The sequence below is a fragment of the Micrasema longulum genome, unplaced genomic scaffold, assembly GCF_059751315.1.
Source record: "Micrasema longulum isolate JH-2025_06_02 unplaced genomic scaffold, ASM5975131v1 h1tg001298l, whole genome shotgun sequence".
Classification (NCBI taxonomy): domain Eukaryota; kingdom Metazoa; phylum Arthropoda; class Insecta; order Trichoptera; family Brachycentridae; genus Micrasema; species Micrasema longulum.
In genome coordinates this window covers 135,957-156,328 of record NW_028278485.1, presented here as the reverse complement: position 1 = coordinate 156,328, position 20,372 = coordinate 135,957, and the positions used below count along the sequence as shown (strand labels likewise).

The window sequence follows — 20,372 nt, the reverse complement described above, 5'->3', positions numbered from 1 at the left end:
CTCTAGAGCCCCTAGACTATAAAACTTGTCGAGATTTTTAAATAAGATGTTAAGAAGATTTTAAAGGTTAAAGCGCTAATTGGACAAACGGACAAAAGAATTAAAAATGGCTGGTGCCTATTGGGTATATTTTAATTTAAAACACGAATATAAATATCTACGAGATTTATAAATACTTTTTAGTAATGGTTTTAAATTTATTTTATTATTTTTTAAAGTAGAAATACTGGGCCGTATTTTAAAAACTTTTTTGAATTTTTAAAATTTGAATATAAGGGTAACACGCAGTTTATTATAAACAAGTGTATAAGTACCAAATCTAATGTTTATCTACAAGTACCAAGTACCAAAACTAAAGCCAATTAAACAGATCCACCGGGTATTATTTTTAATTTGCTGTCATAGTATGTGACAAATAGTTGATTTATTTATTCTTTATTATTTCATATGTTTTGTAAGAAGATACAAAATACATATTAAGGCAAAAAATACAAAAGAAAAAACGGAACGAATTACTACACCAAAAAGGAGACAAACTCTTGTGCTTGGTGAGGGATGTGTGAATGCGTGTGTTTATGTATGTGTCTGTCAATATATGTAAAAAAATAATAATTTGAAAATAACAGTTCAAAGTGATTGGCGAATTTATTGCTAGTGCATATGGCGTAGAATTTTCTCCGACCGAACAGAAAAGTTTCAACAATGTTTTAAGTGTGTCCAAATGCTTGCAGACTGGCTGGATTTCCTCCCTAGGGAGTTATTCATATTTAAATTTATTGCGACAGAGAGGAAAAACATTTTTGAGAAGGGAATGTGGAAGTTAAGGCATTTACAGGACTTATGACCTGTCATTGGCTGGTTTACCACGGCACAGGCGTTACCTAGTAGGTGAATTAGTTCAGCTGGATGAATCTTACCCACACGATTAAGATTTCAGCTTTTTTACTTCACAAAAGTCAACAGATGGAAGAGTTAAGGAAATGCGCATGTTCAAACATAGTCAGAATTGTGAATGTTGTTGCACAGTGTGTGAAGTGGCCATTTAAACCAGCCAATCACGGGTCATAAGCCTTCTAAATGCCTAGACTTTCATATCCTCTTCTCAAAAATGTTTTCCCTCTCTGTAGCAACAAATTTGAATAAAAAAGAAAAGTTTTATTTTATTTAACCTACAACAACATAACATGCTGTGCTTTTTAATGAATTATTATTTTTTCATGTTTTACTACTGTCAAATCACTTTACTTATCGATCTTTATATATTATAATTTAGGTTTTCGTTTTTTTTTATTTTCATTCTTTCGATTTCATTTATTTTTGAATGGACCATTTTAATGTTATATTTATGTAGCTGAGATAGATAATTAAAAACTGTTTTCTGGCGTTATTTGCAAGGGTAAATGAATTCAGTAGAATATCATACTCACCTCTTTCACTTTAAAAATTAACAGATGAAAACATTGAAGAAATCTACATGTCTGTATAGGCAGAATGGTGAATGTTGAATAGTTTGTAATAATTAAACCACCCAATGACATGTCACAAACTCTGAAAGTAGGGACTTCCACATTCCCTTTTGGAAAATCGTCAAAATCTGTCAAAATTGAGATGAAATATCCACAAAAATTTCTCACTAAAAAGGCGGTTTGTAAATGATTACTTTTTTTTCATAAATGTTGTAAATGGTAAGTTTATTAGTTTACCCCTATTTTTGCTGTGTTCATAAAAGTTCAATTAGTTAATACATTTTACTGCTATGATAAAACGGGCTAATGAATGAAAATTATAGCAATTGGAATTTTCAGATCCGAATAATTATGTGTTTGACCCTTAATTAACTTTGTCTAAACCGCACGTTACGCAATGGGTGAATTATGGGCTACTGACCAGTAAAGGGTTAACCCAGAATGACGTAGGGGTATAGAAATGTACACGGGCAACACATAATGGTAATAAAGGTAATATTATATTTTAGGTTCGCTCGGGTAGTTTACCAACTTAAAAAAATCGAAACCGCTCGTGCTTCACCCAAGAAATAAAATAGCTAACATAAGAACACATTAGAATTAAAAGAGAAAATATAAATCATGTAATGATTTACTTACTTTAATTTTCTGCGCCCAGGTAAACGAAAAATACAGTTCTGTGTGTATAGTAAAATAGAACCAGAAACATGGACAAGTATTTTCAACCAGATTGTTACACTCAGGTAAGAATCCTGAATAAGATAATCAAGTGGGTAAAGATAGATTTTAAAGGTTGTTTAAACTTTAAAATTTCATTGTTCCTGTACTGGGACCTGAAGCGTAGGACTGATCGCCTTTCATGTAACAGATAATAGATATTTTAGACAGCGTATTCGCTGCATTTGGTTTACAAATACAGTGCCCTATGAATCACTGTGTGCGGAAAGGGGAATGATCATGGTGATTCACTTACTTATGTCTCCAAGCCCCTGTCAGCGGAAATCTTCTGTGCTTCTTCCCAAGTCAGGTCCACGAACTGTGAGCAGTAGACGTCCAAGATAGGAGAACTTGATGGCTTCTCTAGGGTGACGGGTCGTGGTCTCGTGGTAGTCACGGACTTCGGTTTAGGTCCGAGGTTCGAATCCAGTTCTACCGCAACTTGTTTCCTATGTTCTAATACGGTTATTACAACTAAAATAAAATGCCCCCGAAACAGTATTAAAAAAAATCTTAATAATGCAAATTACGCCAAAACGATAAAAAAATCGTGTTTTGTAATAAGATACATAGTTTTACTAATGACGTCACCCAAACCTGCTAGATTTTCTTAAAAACTCAAACTCAAATTTGTAACTAGATTTTGACTACCAGAAAAGGTATATAAATACACATAATACAAGGCTAGCACAACGTGGAGGCTTGTCAGTACCGAGGTTTGTAAACAAGTATGGCCAAAGAACACTTCATTATACAATTCCTTAAAATTTCAATAAGATTCCTAAGCAGATCTTAAAAGTAAATGTTGACAAAACTTTTAAGAAAAAAATAATTAAATGGCTAATATGTAACAAAGCTTTATATTGATTATTATTTTATGTTAACAGTCATCTATTTAAATTTTCGTAAATAAATTTTGGGTAAAAACTACGCAAGCTTTTATTTCTTAATTATGTTTATATTAATTTTTAAATTTATATAATTTCTCTAACTTTTTTCTCCTAAAAGGAAAAACAAGAAACCATCTGACAAGCCGGTTTCGCGGTTTAGTGGATTTCATTAGTTTTCCTTTCATATTTTCTGTTCATGTTTACCTTCTTAAATAAAAATAAATACAAAAAAAAAACAGTGTTTTTTTTCTATTTTTTATAAAAAGAAATATGAGCGTTCTTATTCTATATTATTATCTAAATATTTCAACTTCGGTGGCCATTTTCAACGAGCTGTAATTCGATTAGAAAATGGAAATCATGTTGGGGTCGAATGGGGTTTGAACCTCGGATCTCTGATTCGCGAGTCCGCAACATTAGCCATGGGGCCACAACCCGTTTCTTTTCGAACATACGTCTGTGATTGGCGAACTCATTTGTGAATGCTGACAATATAATATTTAGTAGGTGCCTGTATTAATTTAAACTATCGAGTTTCTATTTTGATTATTAAAAAAAAATATTTTCAACAATGTTTCTATCTAGGCAAAGAGTGGATTTCACCCCATAGAGAGTTATTAAGATTTAAGCTAGCCTTTTAAACGTCTAGAATTTCATATTTCCTTCTCAAAAATGTTCTCCGTCTCTGTTGTAGCATTTTAATCTCGATTTTTAATTTCTATTACGATATCTACATAAGTATAATTATTACTGAAATAGCCATTAAATGAAAATATTTTTGAACGTGTTTTTTGGTGATATTTTAAAATGTAGTTTCTAGCTTTTCCCTTAAATAAATGTCTCATTAATCCTGAATACAGTTTACGCCGAGACATTAATCCGCCTCACCGTACATAAAACGCAGTGAGTAGTGAAAATGTCCCGAAAATTTAGCGAATTTTCAGCTGACTAATCTCTGAAACTGGGTACGAAAGAAAAAGTAGATTTCCCAATTACGTCGAAGATTTATTACAAGCATTCGTGCGTGGAATATTTTTTTAATATTTAAAAAGCACATTAGTTGATGTAATCATCATTATTTCCTAATCAGCATGTAATGGTGTACAGGGCACTGCATTGCAACTACGATGCCCGTTATTCAAATTAAAATAATTTATTTAACCAAAATAGCAATACAAATCCATTATATCTTACGGAGTGCGTGTCTGGGGTCTCACCTTCCAGTCTCATATGGGTAAAAATTATGATATTCAGGTGAGACTGTTGAGGGGTATTGTACCGGATAGCATAATCCGTGAGGCGAAACATATGGGCGAAGGTGTATATTTTAAATTCTGTAATGTCCTGCCGGTAAAACAACTTTGTGACTACAAATTGATTGTAGATCACTTTGTTGATCCGGAATATAAAAAAGAGTTTCCCACACTCACAACACTAGATTAAAAACTAAAGGCTCCCTGATCGTTTCCCGAATTACAGATTGCTTCGGAGAGCGAACATTAAATTGCGTTGTTCCAAGATTTTTCAATGATCTCCCATAAACCATCATTAACATGAAAGATCTTCAAATGAAAAAAAAAAGAGCCGAAGAAATATCTTCTGGATACTTTATAGTGCCTGTTTATAAATAAATTTGTAAAATATAAATAAAATAAATGTCATATAAACCTGTCATAAAAAAAATGTGTCCCACCGAAAAGTCTTTAGACTTAGTGGGTAACAAATTCTTTTATTTATTTTTTAATTATTAAATAAACGCTGCTCTGCAGCACTGAAATTGAAATCAAACACAATATAAGGGCGTTATTATTGGGACAAATTATCAGACCAGTAACCCTTGAGTAACGATTTGACATTATAAAGGTATAATACTCTCCAATAGCAAGAGTTTTTGCCTCTTAAACATATGTGAAAAATGTCGATTTTCAAAGTGATTATTGTTCAGTTGCCAGATAGCTCTTCTAATCGTAATAACCAGAGGCAGGTTGGTTCTGAAAACCAGGAGGTTAAACTGTCTAAGCTGACGCTGTCGGAGATAACCACCGGGAATATAAATATTGATATTCTTTAAAATGGTAAAGCTTTCGATAAAACCTCTTATCAGTCTGAAAAAATGGGTAGCAAAATGTCATGCAACAATCGGGGAATATGTTAGTATATGCAAAAGTTAGACTGCGTTTCCTCTTACAGGGTATCAAACCTGACATAGCAGGCAAATGCATTAACCTCTAGAGGATGACTATTTTTTAAATTGATTTCCTTAGGAAGTCGAAATTATCAACCCACATGACTAAATGCAGTATAAAACGACTATTTTTTTATTTATTTTTTTAAATTTATTTTATTTATTCGGATAACCAACAGCTATAATTATCTTATATATATATAACAAAACATATTAATAGGTTTTCACAAGTAGCATCACAGTAAGTTAAAAAAGATTCTCAAACATAAAATGAATAGCAATGTAATGTAAATCCAAATGAAAAGAAAAAATACTACGAAGTATTTCGAAAGCAAACGCCGTACGTCATTAAGATTATTTGCAAATAAATCTATGTTTAATGATTTATTTATTACATTAAAATTATTAAAAGTTCGCCATAAATATGAATTTTGCAAATAATTAGATGAAACAAGAGGTATGTGAAGAAGAGGGTTATTTCTTAGAACTTTGGAAGGAACATTGATAGAAAGTTTTCATAATAGTTCAGGACAGTCGACCGAACCAGAGGCAATTTTTAGTAAATAAATTATATCCGCTATTTTACGAAGTTATTTATTATTCATTTTTTACCCTGCCAGGAATCGAACCCAAGATCTCAAGAATGGTAGGCGAACGCGCAAACCACTACACAACGAGGCGGGCTTATCTCACTCGATTTCCTTATTCAAGATTTTTACCTGAGAGCAGCCATCGCGTCAAAAACATCCGTCTAGGGTTACAAGTATTTTTTTATTTACTTGATTGAAATATTCAGGTTAATCACAAGGCTTAAATATTTATAATTCGAAAATTAAAAAAGCATTTTACATTATTATTTTTTGTTTTACAGAGTCTTTATTCAATAAAATATACATATTATTACAATATGAATACATTATAAAAAAAAACAAAGTATTAAGATATATTTTGTCCCGATAAACTATTCAATAATAGTTTGTCATCGGGTGCTCAGACATTAGTTTTAATTAATAATCAAATAAGAAGAGTACAGACATAATACTGTATACGTATAAAATAATAAACATAAAAAATAGTTTAAAGATTTTTTTTTTAAAGTAAGAAAATAGAGTAAAATAATACAATTAAAATTAAAGAATAGTAATTTACTTAAATATATTTTAAATATAAGAAAAAAAATATAGACATATGTATATAAATAGTGTGTGCTCATAAATGTAATCAAAACAAGATAAACAATAAATTAAACAAAGTAAAGTAAATCGAGATTATTCGATTCGATTCGATTCGATAAATCGATTATTATACAAATATGTAGTGTAATCATGTTTTCATGTAAAGGATCTTCACCGACATGCCATACAAATTGGCCTAGTCAGTCTTTTAATAAAAAATATATATATATATAATTATGTTTGACTCTTTCATGACATTAGTCGTAAGGAGTCAGAAAAGTTGATGCATGCCACGGATTGGAGATTCTTACTGGATGTCGAAAATAAAATATAAAAAATAATGAAAAATTAAAAAAATATATATTTATAGATGACAACCATGAAGTTTCGCATAAATAAATTGTCTATGTTTTTATGAATGTATGTATGTGTATGCGCATGGGTGTGTGTACGTGTGTGTGTATGTACATGTGTATATATGTATATATATATATATATATATATATATATTTATATGTGTGTGTATATGTGTATGTCTGTATGTATATGTATCAAAATGTGTATACGAATAACTTTATATTTTGTTTGTCTGTGCTCTATATTAATTTGTTAACTATTATAATATATTAAAATATAATTGCTTAGCTTGGAACGGGGTATGTACCCTTGTTAGCTGGGCAAAGTGAACATGGAATTGTATTTTGATAAAGAGTGTAAATAAATAAATAAATTAATAAAATCAATAAATCTGTAAATAATAAAAAAATCAAACTAACCATAGATAAAGCAAGTTAATTGTAGACATTAAAAGAAAAAAATAATTATTGTCAGCGTAATTAAAATAAAAATCTTAGTCAAGACGTGAATAAAAAAAAGCTTAAAAGTTAAACTTTTACTTTTTAAACACGTACTCAGAATTTTTTTAATATCTCCGTGATATAATGAAATAGAGATAGTGGGTAGACTCTTTTGTTACAATATAAATCTTGTACAAATGACTTACTTCAAAGGCGCCAATGCATATTTTTAATTAAATGAAATTAATAATTTCAATAATCCGAAAAGTGGTTGAATTATGTTTAAAAAGGCATTAAACTCCCTCGATGTTTTGTTTTGAAATTTAAAATGAATTTTATGTACGAGTATAATTATATCTGTAAAAGTATGTTTTGTCATTTTTTGTTTTGAAATTTAAAATGAATTTTATGTACGAGTATAATTATATCTGTAAAAGTATGTTTTGTCATTTTTCACGGATCGATTATTTTTCTTTTGACGTTCATTTGTTCGTATTCAGTGTTCATTTGTTTCAACAAAGACAACAAACACACACACACAATAAAAACATACATTACACAGACAAATAAGTCACCAGCTGTATGTATAGGAGCCAAGTTCTCGTGGTGCTTTAGGCGGGAATTCGCGCACTTCAAAACAAGATTCGAATAAAGAATGAGCCCAGAGTTATTACGACCGTTACTTTTTTATTTATCTTATTATTCGCAAACAAAAGAAAATTTCAACGGTAGCAATATTATATTCCATTTTCAATACAAAATAAAGAAAAGGGTGCTTTTACGTAGGTATGTGTGAATATAATTGACAAAAAGTCTTTAGCGCTTACAAAAGAGGAGTAGTTTTTTGCTCATGGTCATAAATGTATACCTATTTGCAAGATTTAAATATATTTTTTATGAGGTATAATTATGCAGAATCTCTCACAAATCATTACATTTATGCACATAAAACTGAATACGTCAGTCAATTGTGCATAAGGCGATACATTTGTAAATTAATTGCAATGTAAAATTTATATTTGAAGCACTAACTTTGTGGTTATTCATTGTAATAAAATAAATACGAAGAACTTTATTTAAAAAAATATATTTCTAGAGAGAGGGAAAACATTTTTGAGAGGGAATATGGAAGTCTAGGCATTTACAGGGCTTATTACCTGGCTTTGGCTGTTTTAATAAATTATACATAATTAAAAATAAAACATTTTTGATCTTTGAAACACTAAATTTGTGGAACATTATTATTTAATGTACTAAAATGAAATATTCATTTTCCATATTTAACACAGTAAACTGACTCTAAATTTAATATTAAAAAAATAAAAGTTTTCTTCAAACAATAATTTTTTTGGATTAAAGTATCACTCGTCTTTTATTTATATAATAAATTAGATAAATAAAATAAAAAATTTTTCTTTTTTATTCAAACTTGTTGCAACAGAGAGAAAAAACATTTTTGAGAAGGGAATATGGAAGTCTAGGCATTTACAGGGCTTATGACATGTCATTGGCTGGTTTAAGTGGCCACTTTACACACTGTGTGACATTCACCATTCTGCCCATGTTTGAACATCCACATTTCCTCAACTCTTCCATCTCTTGACTTGTGTAAAGTAAAAGATCTGAAACCTTTATCACGTGGGTGAGATTCAGATTCAGCCCTGTAAATGCCTAGACTTCCATATTCTCTTCTCAAAAATGTTTTCCCTGTCTGTTGAAATAAATTTAAATATCAATAACTCCCTAGGGAGGAAATTCAGCCAGTCTGCAAGCATTTGAACATACTCAAACAAATAACCCTGCATTCTAAAGAAAGAATAATAAAGGAACATTGTTAAAAAATCACAAAGATGAAATTCCCTAAATAATATCTAATAGATCTGGCGTATGCCAATTAAATTGTGATTGAGATTCAATTTACGTTGGAAAAACTAAAAGAAACTTTAATATTTGAGTAAAAGAACACTGAAGGTACCCAAATGTTTTTTATTCTGAATTCGCAAACCATCTGATAGAAAATAATTATAATTTTAATAAAGACATTGGATTAAAAGTTCTTCATGTTGAAAAAAATATAAAAATTAGACAACTTGGAGATCTTAGAAATTACAAAAGTAATTCATAATAAGAAAAAAAGTAAACAATATTTCCTTTAGTCCACTCCTGTCTAGTTTTAAAGATAGTATCCATCTAACTTTTCACTTCCCGTCATTAAAAGAACAACATGACAATAACACATGATTTATTAGCTCCTTATGTATCAATGTAATATTTAGTAATCACTATAAAAATAAAATAGGATAGAATCCATTAGTTAAGTATACCTTGGTAAAGAAGCTTGTGTAGTTTAGAAACCGGTCGGTAGAAAAAATAAAAAAGAAGTGGTTAAAATCAACAAGGCGAAACCCCCGTTCGCCATAGTGAGTCACACTACGGGTCTTCCGGGCTCGACTAAAGCTAAATTGGATCGTTCTGATCTCACTGGGAATCCCCGTGCGTGGTGAAAGTGTCGGCCATTACAGTAGTTTCACCATAGGGGCGGGGGCCGATAGTAAATTTGGTTTATTTTATTGATTGATTTGGCATTCACTACCTAACATATAATCATTACCCTATGTGCACCCAGTAGTGCATAGGGTGGGTGCTGTAGTAATTGGTCACTTTATCTAATGGTCAAAAATAAATAAATGTAATGCGTTCATTTCAAGAAAGAACAAAAAAGTTTATATTTTATGGTGGAGATAAATAATAATTTGACGTAATAACGTCAACTTAATTTCGAGGCTATACTGACATAACGTTTTAAGTCAACAGTCTTTACATATTTCAAATATTTTTTAAATATAGATGCCAGACGTTAATCTCAAATTTTATGCTTTGCCCAGAACAAAGATTACTTTTTTTGAACTAAAAAAAAAAAAAAATTGTGGGAGAAATAATGCGTTGAAAGAATAAAAACGCTTTAAATGCTATTTTCTTGGAACTTGTTTTAACGACTAAATGCATTCTGTCAGTAAAGTCTCGATTTCGACCATTCAATTTAGAGTTTTCAATTTCTATACCGCAAAACCGCCCAATTTCGCCCTTAATGGATATATTGCCCACTGAGTCCTAATCTGTGCTCAACCTTTAAAAAAACATATTTCCATTTGATTTCGGGAAACAAAATTATTTTTAAATAAAGTAGTTCTTAGACAAAATTATTTTTAAAATAAAGTAGTTTTTTGACAAAAACGCCATATGAGCTACAATTCAACAAATAATGGTTGCGGGCAAACATGGATGAAAATTGGGGTCATTCTCAGTAATTAAAAAGTAAAGCATACCATACATTTTTTTTTTGAGAAAATCAACATAATTGTAAAAAAGTGGGCAAAATTGGACGGTTTCACGGTAGCATATCCGATTACTATAGCACCCACCCTATACCAAATGCAGAGTATTTTTTTACATGAAAATAAGATGATCAGTCTAACGCTTCGGATTCCAGTCCGTCCTAAAAATCCAATGTAAAACCAACTTTACAACTCAATATTTGGTATCAACCTTATCAGAGATTGAACCCGGAACTGTAGTGATTGATGCGTTCACCTACTATGCTTCAGATCCTGGGTTCGAATCCTGGGAGGGTCGACATGAAATATTTGTTTATAAGGTGGTTTTCACTGAGATGTTTCACTGTCCCCGGTCTGGCACTTGAAGTGTAAGACTGATTCCTTTCTGTAATAGATTTATTTTAAATATTTATTTTATAAAAACATATAGTCAAGAATGATTAGATAACATAATGAAGATAAGGTTGAAAGACAGACCAGCAATGTTTCTAAATAATAATCATACATAATATTTAATTATGGTACAATCCCTAATGTGTGCGCGCATATACGTATATATATTTACAGGTTGTTCATTAAACCCTGTCACATCCGAAACCACGATGATCAGTATGAGGAAGAAAACATATTGGCACATTCAAATAATTTTTTAGAAGGAATAAAATTTAAAAAAATAAATTTAAAAAAAAAGCAAATGGTTGCTTACTTCTACAACGGTGTTATGAGAAGGGAGAAGGGGGGAGTCGGATACTGCGCCGCGCTCCCCTCACTTCTCTCCTGCAGAAGTAAGCAACCATTTGTTTTTTTAAATATTTTATTTTTAAAACTTTTCTTTGTTCTAAATATTTTTTAAAATATGCTTATATGTCTTCTTGCCCATACTGATCATCGTGGTTTCAGATGTGACAGAGTTTAAAGAACACCTGTATAAATACACATATATATATACTTGTTGAAATCTACTTGTTTTCTTATGTTGTTTTGTATTTGTTAATAGACTATCAAACTAAGCCTACTTAGTTGTAATCGCTATGATTTTTTAAGATTTCTTAATTTTAAAATTATTTCAGCAGTGACGTCACGAGTTATAGTCGGTGAGTTCTGCTGATTGGTGAGTTGGCTTGCTGGAAATCATAAATCTACCACAACTCTCTATTTTTGGTTGATTCGGAAGAACTTGCGAAGTAATTTAAAGTGGTTCATTTTTATTAAAATCATTTTCATTATTTTTTTCATACATTTTCGAGATACTTTATTTATTTATACTTTTACATTGGTTGTATTCTTTCTTTATACAGAATAATGTTCACTCACTGGGGTGTCCCGTGCCGAGGGAAACATGCCTTAAATTAGCCATTGAACAAACTTAACATAATAATAACAAAACAAAAAATGTAATTAATCCAATTAACCTAATTATCATTAACATAATAAACAATAAAAAACTAAAATATTCATAAAAAACATAACAAATTTTTATAGACCAATAGAACAAATTTCATAAACAGTACACACATTTTACCTATTTGGCTTTATCCACTCATCGATCCGTGTGCAACCCACCTCCACTATCCATTTCTTAATAGCAATTTTATATTGTGAGAACTTACTAATTGTCCTTATGGATAATGGAAGTAGATTGTACACTTTAACCAAGTAGTAGGTCAATCCTCTTTGACCGAAGGTTATATTTATTTTTTTATTTTTTGCAGCATCAGGGTGGATTACCTAGAAACTCTTGTATTTGTAACATACAATGCTCTAATTTTTACCGCGTGTAAGGGTTTGATGATGATGATAATAATTTGTCGAATGACCGGTTGATTTAATGTGTTTTAATATTCAGGTAAAGAATGTAAAAGGAATTTAGAATTTGCCGGTATCGTCTAGCAGCATGTGCCACCCCCTCCCCCCGGTACCGCCGCGGCGCTGGGAGGGGGTAAGATAGGTAGAGGGGTTACGCAAGCCTCCTTTACATTTCCTGCCAGACAAGAAGCACCCAAGCACCACTTCGAAGTGCGTAAAATTGAGAAGTCCATGTCCGAATGAAGAATATAGTCCTGTGTGTGAAATACTCGTTGACGTGAAATATTTTAAATAAAGGTGAATGTATTACATTAAAATGTTTACATATACGCATATACTTTTACCCTTATTTTCAAGTACAAAGAATAAGTTATCTGGTGGTATTATTGCAAAAAGCAATATCTTCCGGCCAACCAAAAAACAGACTGGTCAAAAGAAGAGTTAGTCGAAAATTTGTACTTAAAAACTAAATATATTTAAACATATTTGCTAACGCTCACACCGCGAGCGAATGAAGTACTCTTAGCGAAGCTCCGAGAGCAACTGAGCAACTGGAATTCTGTGGCAGTGGGATAGGCTGGCCTGCGTCACACCGATCACGCGTGAAATTGTCTCTCTCGCTCGCGAATATATTTATAGCATCGAGAGTGAGACGTAAAAAGTGTTTGAGAAAGTCGTTTATTAAGTACTCTTTTATTTCATTGCCGCAAAAATGCGACACATAGGTAAACTTTTGATTGCATGGATGAATTATCTCCAATTTCAGATAAAATGCTTAGTAAAAATTATTTCAATCGATACGTAAATGTCATAAGCCCTGTAAATGCTTAGACTTCCATATTACCTTCTAAAAAATATTTTTCTTCTCCGTTGCAATAAATTTAGACTATGTATGCACCATATTATGGTTTGAAAATAATTTTAAAAAGTAATTTTATATCGACACTGAAAGACAGTTATTATTATAAATAATACTTACTAGACCTACTTACTTACTGTCATTAGACTTGCGCTTGAATCATAACACTGATCACCTTACCTACGGAAAATGATGATGATGTGCGAAAAAAAAAACAGAATCCTGGCTTTTAACCCGATGGCAATTCACAGGTGCGAAATTTGAAAAGGAAATCGAGTGGAGATAAGGTCGAATTGTAGTGTATTGGCTGTCGCGTTTGCCTACCATGCTCAGGGTGCAGGATTCGATTCTAAGCAAGGTTGACAACCTCATCAAAAAACTTCTTCAACTTTGTCGAAATATTTATAAATCTTGATAAAATGTCTAAAAAGATTTTAATATGTTCATAAATATTTAAACCGGACTGTTGTCTCGAGATTAGTGTCGCGGACTTACGGATCAGAGGTCTTAGGTTTGAACCCCACTCTTCCACAACCGAATTCCTTAATTTTAAATAATGAGCTATTTACAACTCGTTGAAAGTGGACCCCAAATTTAAATATTCGGGTAAATCAAATCAGCAGAAAAAAAATCACATCTGCGGTTAATATTAATGAAATAAAATTAACTTTGGTATGTTATATTTTTTATTGTAATCTTTAGAATAAAGTGATACTTCGAATATTTTAAAAATAAAGTTAGGACACACTTACTTTATCTATTGAATTCGTGCCTTATGTCTGAGGGTGGTGATCACGTCCGACTCCAAACATTGGTCGTCTGTGGATAGTATCCTAATATCTGAAACGGTCTTGTGCTGGTCTGAAGGCATTTATCACTGATAGCTCTGGTAATTCAGTGACCAAGCCATCATCTTGTCGGTTAGGGTCCACGCGATCTTGTTCCTTCGATACTTCCCAGGAGGATACTTCTCTCCAAACTATCAGAGTTCCCTCTGGAAATATGTCCAAAGAACTGCGGGATTCTTCCCTCGCACATGGATGTTAGTCTTTCTCTTATGTCTAGTTCCTGGAGCATGGATTTACGTTATACCGTGATACTGTATATTTTTCAAAAAATTCTACACCTATATTTAAATGTATATTGTGGTTAATAGTCACATTTCATATGACGGTAAAAATTCACTCAACACAATAAAATTACATAGAGTGGATTGATATTTATTGTATTTTAATTATCTTTTTAATGGCAGGCAAACGCACTAACCGATACACAATGAGGCAGAGTAATCTCCCCTCGATTTCATTTTGCAGATTTTTTATCAATAAAAAAAATGTTACGATCCACCCTTATTTTACCGTGTCGTGTGGATTTGGACGATACGTGAGAAGCGAGCCACGCAGCATATCTCAATCATTTGATACATGGTGAGATTATGAATTAATTGATGCGAAGGTAAAACGTTTTACGTAGTTGAGAAAATCTAAAATACTAAGGTGAAATGAATATAAACTTTATTTATTTAATACAATTTCGATTGTGCTTTATTTAAAATGTAACCCCACTCCAAGCACAAGAGTTCATATTTTATGGTGTGTTACATCGTTTTCTTTTTTTCTTTTGTATTTGTCGCCTAATATATATTATTTATGTAAATTCTTGTTTCTGTTAAAAAATATATTCAAAACAAACAAACAAACCATCACGCCGTTTTCCCGTAGGGGTAGGCAGAGAGGATAGAACGCCATAACACTCTATCTTGGCATACTGACCTCGCTTCTTCTACATTCATACATCTTCTCATGCACGCACGCCGATTATTCCTACTTTTGACATGTCCATCTTCAAGTATTTGATGGACTTGATCGTGCCACGTCTTTCTCGGTCTTCCTCGTTTTCTGCATCCATCAATATTTGCATTGTAGATCTTTTTAGCCGTTCTTTCGCTGTCCATTCGCTCTACATGTCCAAACCAACACAGTACCCCTTTCTCGATTCTGTCGATAATGCATGTCTCAGCCTTACACACTTCACGGATCTCGACATTTGTGCACCTATCATACATCGTTTTACCATACATTCGCCTGAGGGATCGCATTTCGACAGCATTCAACCTACTTTCATAATCATTTTTCCAATTCCATACTTCGCTCCCATACATTAGAGTTGGTACTAGAACTCCGTTGTGAACTGCTAGTTTGGTCTCCTGCGATAAACATTTGTTTGCCAAAGTAGATTTCAGTGCGCCGTTCACCCTGTTCCCGGCACTTACCCTCCTTTAAATATATTCAATAAATAGGAAAATAAAAAATAAAATACTTGTCAACCTTGTCGGGAACCAAACCTGAGACATAATGCATGTGAGCTAAATGGTTTTTATCATGTAGAGCGTATAGATGACGAAATAATGGTAAAACAGATAAATATGGCACCTGGTCATGTCAAAAGTAGACACAACCGAAGGGCATGTATGGCAAGATGAATGAATGCGGAAGAAGCTAGGAATGTATGTCAAGGTAGACGTGTGTAGCGATCCATCCTCTCTGTCTACCCCTACGGGGAAATGGCGTGGTAGTAGTAGAAGTAGCTAAACGCTTCAACCCTTTAGGTGCCACAAAGCGAAATATTTCGCGCGAGGTATAGTGTAACATGAACGTTTGCATGAGAACGTCCAGAATATGTTTTATCGTCAATAAGGAAGTTCAGACGTTTTTCAACATTATTTTATTTGTTAATTAACTATTGAACTAAGCCAAAAAAATATTGGAAATTTGTATGTATCGTATTATCAGCGCTATGATTTTTCAAAGTTTTGTATTTTCGAAATTAATCCGCGTGTGATGTTTTAAGTTCTCATCCGCTTCTTCTCCTTCATTTCTGCCGAACGGTCAATGGCGGTAAGCGAACCGAAAAATTTCCACAACTCTCTTATCGTTGGTTAATTCAAATGGGCTAGTGACGTCGTTCAAAGCAGTGTGTTTTTATTTTTAAAAAAATATATTTTTTTTGAGCATTTTAAGGAAACTTCGCCGTAAAAGTTAATGCTCTAATTTTTACCGCGCAAAACATTTTTTGTATCCAATTTTCCGTAGGGCTGAAGTTTCTCATCAACAACACTGCCTAAAATAAATAGAGACTCCACTTTTGATTTAACATGATATCCTTTAACAAAACTTATCCCTTTTGAGAGTATTTTGTTTCCAAAAAGCATTCCAAAATCAGTTTTTTTTTGTCTGGCATTTAAAGTAAACCACTTTTTCGAAACAATTAACATTTAAACAAAACCACGCTTTCGGAAACCACTAAAATTTGACGAACTTATGCCAAATTTATTACAGTAATTTATTACGTTATCATATTTTTACTAGGTGACCGCAAACCTCAGAATAAATTAAGGTTTTAAGCATTTCGTTTTAAAATGTTCGAAATTATTATGAGTAATTGTTTTAAATATATTATGAATACGTGGTAGTATAACACATTTTGACATAAAATTTTCCATATATATTTTTGTGACATAAAGTTATATGAATAGTAATAATTATGGTCTACGTAATTCTAAATAATTGTAGTTAACTTATTTAAATCGATACAATCTTCCAACGTATCGTATACCGACAAGTACTGTTATACTGACTACAGAATGATAAAAAAAAGAAAAAAAATCGCCTATTCAAATCAATTTTTTATTGAGAAAATTAACACGCATTGTTTTTGTTTAAACTATCATTTTATTTTACATATATTTTTATACGATTGATAAAATATGAAGAGTACTAAATTCCTGTTACAAGTGGGTTCTTTTAAATAGGCATTCGTAGGGCCTATACGAGAATTCCCAATATAACTATATATTAGGGGAAATTAAAAAGATTTTTTTATTTATAAAATAACAAGTTTCAGTTTAAACCAAGAACAGGAGCTTGTCTCTTTTTTGGTGTGGTATTTTGTTTCGTTTTTTTTATTTTGTATTTTCGCCTAATATTTATTTTAATACAAAAAAATGCTTCTATTCTATTTATAAAATAAATTCAATTAATTATAAATAAAAAAATAAATGTCGACGCTGGAAAAGGAAAGGTTACTAAGATGAAGCAATTTTTCAAAAGAGCAAGTTTTTACAAATTATTTAAAAAATCTCAAACACACGTTATTATTTATTTATACATACATACCTACATATATTTTAATGAGACAAAATGACACAAAAATGCTGACAAAATTAGCCTATAGGAATAGGCCTAGGAATATAATACGAAGGATTTGGCAAGCCACAAAGATTTAAATACCTAAAGTTGCAATCGGTTCCTTTATGGGCAAATGCCTGCTTCTAAAGAACCGATTTGTTGCGGCAAAATATCTTTTAGATATATTTATCGAATATATTTCGCAAAAATAAATAATCATGGTCTACATAATTCTAATATAATAAATAAATATATAGTTCTTACCATATATTTATTTATTATATTAGTCTGTCTTGAGCCAAAGGATTCCGGATATCATAAAATTATAGATACTTTCGTTCGAAACCGGTACAAACAAATGCTAAAATTAACCAGTAGGTAATTTTTGTTGATGTAGCAAATAGTTTTGGGAAACATTAAAATGGAAAAGCTCGAGTGATGACTCTGCCTGTAGAAGTATGTGGGAACAATCCTCACTCGAAGGCCGCGTAGACCAGTGGTTTGAAAACTTTTATAAAAATAAATTCTCACGTATATATGTATTAACATACCTAGCAAAAAGAAAAATGAATAAACGTAATATTATATTAGAACTTTTTCTTTCTTTTTTGAAATGTACATAGAATATATAATTGGTTGGTTTATTGTAATGAAGCACTACCTTCTAATACAAATTTACCTATAAACTCTCCCATCCTCACTTACTCCCAAAGTGATTTATGTAGGAATATTTTTGAGTGAGAATGGTGTGAACTTTTAGGAGGCTGCTATTCCTACTTTGATCTTCTAAAAATCCCAGTCTTCATAAAATTGTTTACAAGGATAGGAGAAATCATTCTTCATAGAATAAATTGCCAAAAAAAATGCTGATACATTGAGATAGTATAGATAAATTCAATGATTAATCGGAAATTGAATGTTAAATGAAATGCTTTTTGAATCAATATGATTTAAACCAAGTTAAAACATCAATGGAGAAAAACGTTTGATGTAAACTTTATAAGGCGATGTAGACTTTTAAAGGTAATAAAAAACTAGAAAATAAATCATGGTCACATATGAGGGTACTATTTTCAAACCCGGCAAAATCCATCTTTCTTTATTCTGAACAAATCACAAAAAACTGATACAATACTTAACTTCCACTTTTTTTTAAACTTCAATTTTTTAATATAATTAGTAAATATTTTATACGTAAGCAGTGATGACATAAGCATGATTATGTCAAAAAACAGTAGTGAGATAATAATAATAATTTTATGCATTCCAACTTTACAATACTAGTAGAGGTTGCCATGTTTGCAATAAACCCGATAATTTAAAAGCTAAGTTCTTACAAATAAAGCCGTATTTTTCACTGACAGTGTTATAATTATTGCAAAAATAAGTTTCAATTATTATCTCACTTTTTTTAGATTTTGGATTTTGCCGGGTTTGCAAGTAGTAGTTTGTGAGTTGTATAAGGGAGATCTTAGCTTACATAATACAAATACACGTCCGTTTAATAAAACGCATTTAAGCGGGTTTCATTTCTGTTATGAAAATGCTTTTCCGCGCTTCGCATCAACGTCTCGCCTCATAGTTTAGGAATACCTGACACGGAGAGTGGCTCCGCCATTCCGAGCCCGGCTCGCGTTGCCTCACATCAGGCATAGCCTCCACGTGCGGCGCTCGTTAGAACAGCCTCGCTGGACCCCAAAAACCACCGAAAACCGGCAGTGATCAACTTTAACGAACGCGCGTACTCGAAAAGAGAATCAGTGAAAAAAAAACAGAAAAAGTGTGTAGGAACTGTGATCTTTCCAATCTTGGCAGCCGGCTTTCTCTGCGTTTTGTAACAAGTGTTACCCACTGTTGTGTTGTTTGTTGATATAGCGTCCGATTGATCGGCAATAACCGGTAAGTTTGAATCTATTCCTCCGTAACCCATACTTGTTTGATACTAACCTTGTGAAGAAAACGAAACCATTTCGAGCGTGTCCGCTTTTCGTTCTTAGTTTTATCCCGCTTAACAATGATCAATTGTTCAAAAGTGTAATTACATTCGTTCAGTACGATTCGATCCGTCTGTCTTTGCCATCTGTTTCGTGTGATTTTTAAAAATGCGGCTTACCTAATCAAATAAAAGTGTGTCAAAGGTGTGACAGAGATTATGAAATAAACTATATTTCTCCACTATAACATTTCAAAGCTGTACAGTATTTACTAGTTCACAAACAAAATCATTTTATAATTATAAAAACAAAATTACAATTTCATTTTTCAAAACACACTGCGACTGTAAACTATATTATATTATGATATTTTCGTATTTACTTGATATTCAAATACTCCTTCTACTTCTTGTAATTGGATTATCAATAGTTAAATCATAAACCACATTTTTCTCTCCTTTTTTGCTGAATTCTAATAGTATTCTCAAACCTGAGTATTATTTTATTTCTGGCAGGTTTAGTTCCGAGTATAATTCCACGTTTTGGACGCTCGTCCTATTATGTTAATGCCCGCTTTGTAACCTGCTAAAATGTCGTTACCTAAATCTTAACGCTTTATCTCCGTTGAGGGGGAATCAGGTTAGATTCCTGTTGGGTGATTCAAATAGAACGCCACCATTTTTTGCAGAACTCCATAATATATTAGCGTTAGAGATTTGTAAGAAGATGAATCAACGGTATCTTAATTTATCAGAAGAATAATAATTTTAATTTTTAAGCTGTCTGACGTGAAACGATATAACAATATATCGCACCCCCAAAAGTACGTAAATTTATTTTTTTAACTTTTTGTACCTAATGTTTTATTTATTTAATGCACAAAATACATAATTTTATCATAGCACAATAATATTTTTTTTATGTCCCGACTTGTAAGAAAACTCCGTGTTAAGTCGGGACTCTTCTATATATAAATCAAAAACATAAACGTATTGAACAATTTACAAAATAATCAATACAA

At 31.8% G+C, this 20,372-nt stretch overlaps 1 protein-coding gene across 2 annotated transcripts in view; it reads left to right on the top strand.

The window, feature by feature from the left end:
- The first annotated feature begins 19,059 nt into the window (after window positions 1-19,059).
- yellow-b (L-dopachrome tautomerase yellow-b) overlaps window positions 19,060-20,372 on the top strand; it is a 75,907-nt gene continuing 74,594 nt past the window's right edge. For both annotated transcript variants that reach the window (XM_088234891.1, XM_088234892.1), the window contains exon 1: window positions 19,060-19,316. The gene's annotated coding sequence lies outside the window, so the exon portion shown is untranslated. The remainder of the gene's footprint in view (window positions 19,317-20,372) is intronic.